The 8,053-nt window shown below is 51.5% G+C and overlaps 3 non-coding genes across 3 annotated transcripts; 2 read left to right on the top strand and 1 right to left on the bottom strand.

The window, feature by feature from the left end:
- The first annotated feature begins 3,613 nt into the window (after window positions 1-3,613).
- TRNAQ-UUG lies at window positions 3,614-3,685 on the top strand. The gene has a single exon. It is a non-coding gene; the product is annotated as a tRNA-Gln (tRNA).
- Window positions 3,686-4,488: 803 nt separating this feature from the next.
- TRNAI-UAU lies at window positions 4,489-4,582 on the top strand. The gene is made up of 2 exons: window positions 4,489-4,526; window positions 4,547-4,582. It is a non-coding gene; the product is annotated as a tRNA-Ile (tRNA).
- Window positions 4,583-6,395: 1,813 nt separating this feature from the next.
- On the bottom strand, window positions 6,396-6,477 carry TRNAS-AGA. The gene has a single exon. It is a non-coding gene; the product is annotated as a tRNA-Ser (tRNA).
- Window positions 6,478-8,053: the final 1,576 nt, after the last annotated feature.

The raw sequence follows: 8,053 nt of genomic DNA, 5'->3' as shown, positions 1-8,053 counted from the left end.
GGTTGCTGCAGTTGCCCGAGATTGGTTTGCACCCATTTTCCCTTCTGTTGCCCATTCCTACTGTCAACACTGTGTGATTTGTCAACAACACAACATTGGTAAAGCTGTTAAAGCTATGCGAGCAGCCCACCCTCCTCCTTGGGGACCTTTTGTAAATATTCAGATTGATTTTATTCAAATGTCTAAATGTTGTGGTTATGAATATGTATTGGTTTTAGTTGATGTATTTACCAATTGGGTTGAAGCTTTTCCCTGCAGGAAGGCAGATGCCAGGACTGTTGTGAAACTTCTGCTTAAGGATTTTGTCCCTCGTTTTGGCATTCCTGTGAGTATCAACAGTGATCGTGGAACTCACTTTACTGGACAGATTGTAAAGGAGTTATGTACAACTTTGCAGATCCAACACAACCTTCACTGCCCTCATCACCCACAATCTGCTGGGACAGTGGAACGCCAGAACGGGATTTTAAAAAATAAACTGGCCAAGATTTGTGCTGAAACGAACTTAAAGTGGCCAGATGCCCTTCCATTGGCACTGATGAGTATGAGAGCCATTCCCAATCGAAAGACTGGACTCAGCCCTCATGAGATTTTGACGGGGCGCCCAATGCGACTACCAACTGCACCCCCACTGACCTTAGCTCAGATGGACATTCATTTGATGGATGATATAATGCTTAAGTATTGTCAGGCACTAATGAAATGTGTTAAGTCTTTTTATACACAGGTGAAGGAAGCCTTACCGAAGGATCCTGTGCAACCTTGCCACTCATTGGAACCGGGAGACTGGGTCTACATAAAGGTCCATCAACGAAAGACTGCCCTGGCTCCACGCTGGAAAGGCCCTTTCCAAGTCCTGTTGACTACCAACACTGCTGTGAAGTGTCAAGGACTACCTGCCTGGACCCATGCATCGCACTGCAAAAAGACCCCTCCACCTCGGGAGGCCACACCTACTGATGATCAACGTGCTCCTTCTTCTAGCCCTGCTGTTCCTGCTGGACAGCGGAAGAAGAGGACAAGGTGACGTACTGGTGACCTCTCCCTTGTCCTCTGACGGACCTACTGTGCCTTTGGATTTTTCTAAAGGTATTCCCACATTACAACCCTCTTCCCTTTATCATGCTAGAACTGAGTTTTCTTCGACAGTTATAAGGCCGACATAGTGACCCCCTTACTGGCCTCGGTGACCCCCAAACCCTTGTTACTAAGGGCATTGAGGAGTCTCTGTCCCTTAATAACTTCTGGGAGCTCCCCAGCAGGCTGCAGGCGTCAGCCGCCTCCTGCCGCACAGGTTAGACTCTTGGGGCTGTGCCAGCCACCCCCTCGCTTGCAGGCCCAGTGTAAGAAGAAGGAGGCCCGGTGCTGGCAGAAGAGGGTTTTGATTGATCGACCTCTGTGTTATGGGCACAGGACGCTTCCACTCAGTAGCATAGCTGGGGGGGAGCAGGGGGAGCAGCTAAGGGCGCCGGGTTCCTCCGGTGGGGGTGTGGAGCAGCCGTTCGTTTTCCTGTTCGCACTCCTCTGCGGTGTGAAAATCGGGGAGGGGAGGCAGAAGCCCCACTTCCCTCCCGAAATGACGCCCAGTGGGGGAAGCCAGGACAACAGGGTGGGGCAGCAAGTGGTGGCCAGACTCTCACTGCCAGGGTCTAGTCTAGCTCAGGGTCCAACTCAACTTCCTCCCCGCGCCACTGGCCCCCAGTCCCCTTCCACCACCAGGTCAACTTGGGCACTAGGGCAGGAACGGGGTGAGGCAGCAAGTCAAGCTGAGCAAGGCAGGCAAAAGTGAGTCTTGTCTTCCTGGGCTGCTCACAATGACGTCCTTTTTGTGTGCAACTGCTGCAAAAACATCTCGAGCAGAGAAGCAACAGGCCAAAATATTACCATGCAGCTGCCAAAGTAACTCAGTTGGGAGAGCATTAGAGTGAAGTTCTAAAGGTCCTTGGTTCAATCCCAGGCTTTGGCAGGACCTTTCATCCCTCTTTGCACAGTGGTGGCTTGTTTTCTGGGAGCACAGTGGTCCCTGCGCCCAAGGTGAGTCCCTGAGCTTGGGCTCTACAGTAGGAAAAGATATTGTGGGCTTCTGCCCCTAATTGGCTGGCCTGACATTTAACAATGAGGGACAGGAGCTGTCTCTCCTAAGTGAGTTATTGGTGGATGCAATATGGCAGGAAGAGAGTGCTAGAGGGGGTGCTGGGCAGTGACAGGCAGGTATAGAGGATGAAAACTCCTCTGTGCAGCTGAGGGAGGGCAGTACCAGGGAAGGGGCATGTGTGAAAGTGGCCCTGTGGAAGGGAGTTGGGGGCCCAGGAGGAGGCACTTGATGTTCAGTGTCTTGGAGCAGCTGGGCTTGGACATGGTGGGTGTTCAGGAAATGCACATTAACAACTCTAGGGTAGCTTGATGGGCAGAGGGTGATTGGAGGAAGGGCCCATCTCTCTGGTCCTCCAGGCCAGGGAAGAATGATGGGGTTGGAGTCTTGTTCTTCACATTCGCAGTGCGAGTACAGAAGGGGCTGGAGCTCCGACCAGGGAGAGCATTACTGGTGGGCTTTGTGCTCCATGGCACTGGTTACGGCTATATTAGTGTGTATGGTCCCCAGTTAAGGCATGAAAGGAAAGTTCTATGAAGGAACTGGCTCCCTTCTACTAGACTGCACGGTGTTTGGTGTCGGGGGGGATTTCAATTGTTGCACCGGCCTGAGGACTGCTGGTCCTGTTTTCCCAACAGTCAGAGGAAATTCTTCTATGATGAGCACTACCTGACACAGGTCTGTAGAGAGGTTGCCTTAGAGGACGTGTTTCTCCACAGTGGAACCAGTGGAGGGTTGGCAGTAGCCTCCTATTCCTCTGACCTGAGCTCACAGCAGCCGCAGAGGGGATACACCTTTCTGCAGGGACAGGCCAGGAGTCGCACTGACCGGATTTCCGTGAAGGAGAGCACGTCGACAGCCCAGTGCAGGGTGGAGCCAATGGACTGTTCGGATCACGCAGCTCTCACCATGTGCTCAATGTGGGCAATTCCCTGACCCAGGGCAGAGGACATTGGAAGCTGAACATCCAGAGCTTGCAAGATAAAGGAGCAGGGGGGTGAAGCCTGGCGGTGTTGGCAGAACAGGAAAGCATCAGAGGGTTCTGTGGTTACCAGGGGGATTGGTGGGAGTCGGTGAGGGAGGAGTTGGCGGCTTTGTTCCGGCGGCTGGGGAAACACCACAACATTAAAGAAACCAGTGGTTCCAAGTCCTGCAGCGTCGCCTGTGGGATTTCCACAAGAGCATCCAGGCAGGGGAGCCAGTCAGCGTGTGACTGTACGACCGGATCAAGCGACAGCTGGCCGAGTTCCAGGAGATGAGGCTGCAGCTGGCCGATATGAGCGGGAGCATCGAGTGAAGGGAGGAGCAGACTCCCCTGACATTTTTGCAGCCTGCAGGGAATGGAGACAAAGCAGGGGGATGCAAGGACTCAGGGCAGGACCCACGGATCCGGTAGTGCAGGACCACAGTCACTGGAGGAGGACAGAGAGTCCCCCAAGAGGAAGCTGATGGTGGGAAGCAATAAGTGCAGAGTGCAAACCAGCCAAGAGTCAGAGGGGTCTAGTAAGTGAAATAGCAGCAGGTTCCATGGTGTAATGGGCAGCACTCAGGACTTTGAATCCTGGAATCTGAGTTCAAATCTCAGTGGGACCTCGTGGCGATATGTTGCTTTGCTGCAAAGCCCTGGAGCTCAATGTGTTTGGCTACCTTCTCTCAGGGTGAACTAGACTGAGTATTTTTTCCCCTTACGCTGGGTGACTGATGCCCACTGGAGATAGGTCTTTGGTCCGGCTTGTTCAGTGGACTGGCCACTGTAGGTTGGGGGTCCCAGAACTTAACAGTCTGGCTAGAGATTCCTGTGGATTGATCATATGGTTGTTTCTCGCTGCTTCACCTGATGTCCACAACTTTGGTCCCTGCAGGTGCCACACTCTTCCTCTTGCCCACATGGCATTTAAAGGAAGGAGGGCCAGGGCCAGGCTTCATAGTCAGGGCTAGGCAGGAGGGAGGCAGAGTCCCAGGCTGGAGCCCAACACACCTCTCCTCCTCTGGGCACCTGGGGTGTTGTTCCCCCCTGTTCAGGCACCCCTGGGGCCCTGCACTTCACACAGCTCTCCCTGATTTCAGCTGTTAGTGAGGGAGTCTCACTGCTAGCGCAGACTGGGCAGTTTCTTGCATGAGAGACACTGTCCCAAAGCAGGACTAATGCTTAGAGCTGGTTATCAGTGATTTCAGATGTGTTGGTCTGCAGCAAGACTCTCCATTGAGTCTTAACCGGCTCTGTTATTACACAGGAAAGAACAAAAGGGTGAAATGGGGCCTGGAACCCTTAAGAAGAATCCACCCCACCGAGTACAACACTTGTCGCTACCTGCACTCACCTCCACTGAGAATGTTTTGGGGTCACTCCTCACCTTTATCAACCTAGGAAACTGGGATAAGAGCAATTAACAGGTGCTCCAGTGGTGCAATTGGTTAGCGCACAGTACTTATAGGGCAGTGCTGATAGGAGCCATGCTGAGGTTGTGAGTTCAAGCCTCACCTGGAGCACTGGTTCTCATTAGCCAAGTGGTGTCACCCCCTCCTTTGGCCTGTGGGATGTAGAATTCCAGCCCTGGGGACCCTCAGGAGGGGGCTAATAAAAATGCCCCCTTCACTTATTACCTCCTCTCCAGGTCAGAATCTACAATCCTTTCTCCCCCCAGCCCCTGTGCCAGGATCCCTCAAGCAGAGCCTGGAGTCCTGCCCAGGGCGTCTGTACTATTGACAAAGACTAAGTGACAGGGACAAAACACTCAAATCCCACCTGGTGCGGGGAGCCAGGTTTGCTCTTCAAATTCTGTCATTGGTACATTTTCAGGCCTGGGAATGTCCCACAACAGCATTTAATGGGAAGCTGCCTGCAGAACAGTTACACTGCACAGAGCTCCTGTGGAGGAGGGGTGGGAATTAGTAACATTTTGAGGATCGTTTGGGAAATAAGCCTTTGCTGACAAGGTTTGTCTCTGTTCATATTTCACCTTCAGGTGTTATGTTGAGGGATCTTTAGTATATTTTTGTGAGGTTAATAACTATCTCCTCAACTTTATTTACTCATCTTAAAAATTGGTGTCACTTGATTTTTTGCATGTCCCTGTGAAAATACAACTGACACGTGTGGCTTTCTACAGAGGGTCGTGATGTTAAAGTTAAGGAATTCAGTCTCTGTACTTGTGTGGGGGGAGTGTTGCTTTTTTACAGCTGCCTCAGGGCCAGGCACACTGGGCTGTTAGCTGCACCCACTGTCCTTGCCAGGGGCCCCTGCTGAACCCTGGGGGTTGCACTACCGTGCTGGGGTGACTGCAGGTAGAGAAGCTGCTGTGGAGCAATGTAGAGCAGGTGCCGGAAGGAGACGGGGTCACTATTCTCATTCTGAACTGCACAGTTTTCCAAATTTGGGACTAGATTAATAGATTCATAGACTTAAGCTCAGAAGGGACCATTATGATCATCTAGTCTGACCTCCTGCACAATGCAGGCCACAGAATCTCACTCACCCACTCCTGTAACAAACCCCTAACCTATGTCTGAGTTATTGAAGTCCTCAAATTGTGGCTTAAAGACCTCAAGGTGCAGGGAATCCTCCAGCAAGTGACCCGAGCCCCATGCCGCAGAGGAAGTCGAATGTCCGAGAACAATTCTAGGGGAAGGTGAACGCAGAGCAATGACACTGGAGATGCCCAGACCTCCAGTGGGGGCAGCGTGGAAATTAATAATGGGAAGATCATTTGTGAAATTAGTCGTCACTGACAAGATTTGTCTCTGTTCCTATTTCACGCTATGGTGTTAGTTAGAGGAATCAGTACAGATTTTTACTATATTAATTAAACACTTAATTTTATTTAATCAAGCCAAAAACTTAGTATCACTTATTTTTTCTCTGTCCTAGCAAGAATGAATTGAATTTTGTGACTTTCTGGAAAGTGCAGCGAGATTAAATGTGGGAAATTCAGTCTCTGTGTTTGTGAGCTGATGTTTTCCTCTCACAGGTCAGTGCCTGCATTGAAATACCCAGATGGCTCTAAGGGCTGGTGTACGCTGGGCACTGAACTGGCAAAGCGATGTCTCCCATGGTGTGATCCCTCCCACAAAGGTGACCTAAGCTTGGGTTAGACAGTGCTAAAGAAAAGGAAGAATTGTTCTGTCCATGTAGCTATTACAGGGATGGGAAAATCCTTCCAGTCCCTGTCTACTCCAAAGTGCTATAGCAGTGCCACAGCAGCGTTTTAAGTGTAGACAGAGTGAAACTAGATTTATCTCCAGTTCGCATTGTGGATGCTCAGGCACTAAGACTGCAATAATAACAACAGCACCGCAGTGCTTGCATAGTTGGCAGGATTTGAACCTGCGCAGGGAGACCCCAATGTATTTCTAGTCCATTGCCTTAACCACTCGGCCACAACTACTTAACATTCATATGTTTCACTGCATGATGGTTCTGTTGTCACTGAATTGTCACTTCAAATTGTTTGCTCAGACCAACTTCCCCAGCACACTCACGGCTGCGCATCAGTGTAAGTGTGTCCTTGGGTGAACAGCGAGAATTCCTGCCCATTTCCCTTCCGGCTGGAGCAGCATGAGAGTGTGTTTGTGTGAATGACATTGCTGTAGATTGTTGTTCATTCCCCACTCTGACAATTCAGACAGTCCCTTTCCCATTCAAATCTCCAGCACATCGTTCCAATAGCAGGCGGCAGGATTTCTCTGGGGCACTGAGGGCTGGTGCGTGAACTCAGCCTTGCATTCCACCCTTGATGTTTCATGGACTAACAACAGCAGCAGAAAGAAAGAGCCGAACCAATATCTCCCTGGCAGGGATGCAGGTGCCATGACCCCTCTGTCTGACCGTCGCCATTGCAGGAGAAAAAGGTTCACTGGCATCGAATGCCGTGGGTCAGACCAGAGACACAGGGAGGTTTTGCTGTTTATGGATCTGTGCAAAGGAATTTTGTCTCTGTGTGAAACTGAGGTCAGAAATGAAACGTCCACATGGTGGCCCAATGCTCTATGGAATGTGGGTGAAGGACTCGGGCTGAGAAATGATTTAACAGGGGTTTGTTTCAATTTATTGCCCTGATTAAAATCTATGGCTAAAAGGCAGCCACTGTTGTTAGTACTTGTACCTGTGTAGGGACACCCCAGTGGGTGTCAAGTCCATTGCCTTCACCAGGGGCAGTCGATTATTTTATCAAGGTACAAATTTCTTGGCCAAGGCATAGTCAAGGTCTAGGCTCCAGAGAAAACAATACACTGCTGATAAGAAGAAGTACATCAAAAGATTTTGCAGCCACCATGGGCATAACTATGATGTGTCGTGTTTCACTCTTTATACCTGGCGCCACCTCCTTTCCCTTTAGCCTTGTAGTTGACCAAGGGCAAAGCTGAACATCTCCTCAGATACCAGGGAGTGTTTATGTCCATTCCTGTGAGCTACACAGGGGTTTGATGTTGCTGTTTTAATCCTCCGGGATAAGGAACAATTCAGGCTGTCCCTGAACTGAAGGAGGAAGATCAGTTTTTGACAGGGAGAGGGACGCCTCCTCTTAAAGGTGTTTGTCTGGCTGGCAGTCCTGGTTCCCAGGTCTTGCCCGTGGGGCTCCAGCAGTTTTGGGACCAGGTCACTCCCTTGGCCCCACCTGCTGCCCCCAGGCGGTCCCCCCCAGGGGCCCTGTCAGTGCAGCGGAGCTGAGCAGCATCTGCCTGCTCACTGCAGTGGCTGCCGGCCCCTCCCCATGGCAGGGAGGGTCTGTGCCTCCACGCGCTGCCCCTGCCCCAAGCCCCTGCAGCCAATGGGATGCTGTGGGGGTGATGCCTGGGGGCAGCAGCACACGGAGGCCCCCCAGCCTGCCCTGCCTTGGAGCCCCAGGTAAGCGCCACACCCCTGACCCCCTTCCTGAGCCTGCACCACCACCCCCTCCTCATATACTCACTCCCACCCCCAAACTCCCTCCCAGAGCCTGCACCCCCTCCCTCCACACCCCC

The sequence above is a fragment of the Mauremys mutica genome, unplaced genomic scaffold (genome assembly GCF_020497125.1).
Source record: "Mauremys mutica isolate MM-2020 ecotype Southern unplaced genomic scaffold, ASM2049712v1 Super-Scaffold_100290, whole genome shotgun sequence".
Classification (NCBI taxonomy): Eukaryota; Metazoa; Chordata; order Testudines; family Geoemydidae; genus Mauremys; species Mauremys mutica.
The sequence above is the reverse complement of the archived record's forward strand: the minus strand, read 5'-3'. Positions and strand labels throughout refer to the sequence as shown.